Below are 999 nucleotides of genomic sequence, written 5' to 3'. Positions count from 1 at the left end.
TCCATTCCGCCTCTACATACATACATACATACATACATGCTCGGGGGTACCTCCAGGTGGAAATTATGTTGTTCGGCGGTGCGAATGAGGGAGCCGTCAGAAATTTGAGCATGCTTGCCAATCGGGGAGCCAACCGCTTGGCGTTGACGTTCAACAAAGCGACAGGCAACTACACGTTTAATGGCTGGGTGTTTGAGCAAATGACGATTGGCCGTGTGATGCCGGACTCCGTATTGCTGCCGAACGGCAGGGTCATTATTCTGAACGGCGCATGGGTGAGCCTGGGTGGTTGGGTTGGGTATTGAGCGGCCCCGTGATGCCATGTTGCGGGAGTTGTCAGGTTAGTCGGTGACGAATTAATTATTCACATGGCACACAGGTCAACATGGGCTCCGCACATTGTGCTATTTATCTTTTTTATTTGTATTTAATGTATAGGTATATTTATGTATATATATTGTATCTATTTTATAGATATTATATGTGAATATTTTGGTTAATTTAGTCATTTATTATAAACCAATAATAGCTTTCCGACCAATAATTAGGGTTGGCAAAAATACTATATTTGAAAACCCAAATAGCATAGTATAGTAAGAAATAGTACTCTATATAGTAATGTAGTACTATGATACTATTACTAGGCAGGTGCACGCTCCCAGTAGAAGGGGGGTGTACGGCCAACCGTTGTACCTGAAAATTACACCGTTGGAAAGGTCTTCTTTTGTTCTTTCTAAATATCTACTTAGACATTAGAAAGCAGATCGCTGCAGTCATCCAGATCACTTTTTGTTAGTTCAGTGCCCGGTGGGTGGACCCCAAACCCCATGTCTCAAGGCGTGTTATGGCACATAAAGACATAATCACAGATAGAAGACCCAGTGTTCACAAGACAACACACGGACGTCATACTAGTGAAGTTCCTGCACTACAACCTCCCGTACGGCCCAGTACGTAACCCTCCAATTCAGCAAACTGCAGCAGCTCAATCTATCATCG

The sequence above is a fragment of the Volvox carteri genome (genome assembly GCF_000143455.1).
Source record: "Volvox carteri f. nagariensis unplaced genomic scaffold VOLCAscaffold_666, whole genome shotgun sequence".
In the NCBI taxonomy this organism is placed as follows: domain Eukaryota; kingdom Viridiplantae; phylum Chlorophyta; class Chlorophyceae; order Chlamydomonadales; family Volvocaceae; genus Volvox; species Volvox carteri.
Note: the sequence above shows the minus strand (reverse complement) of the source record.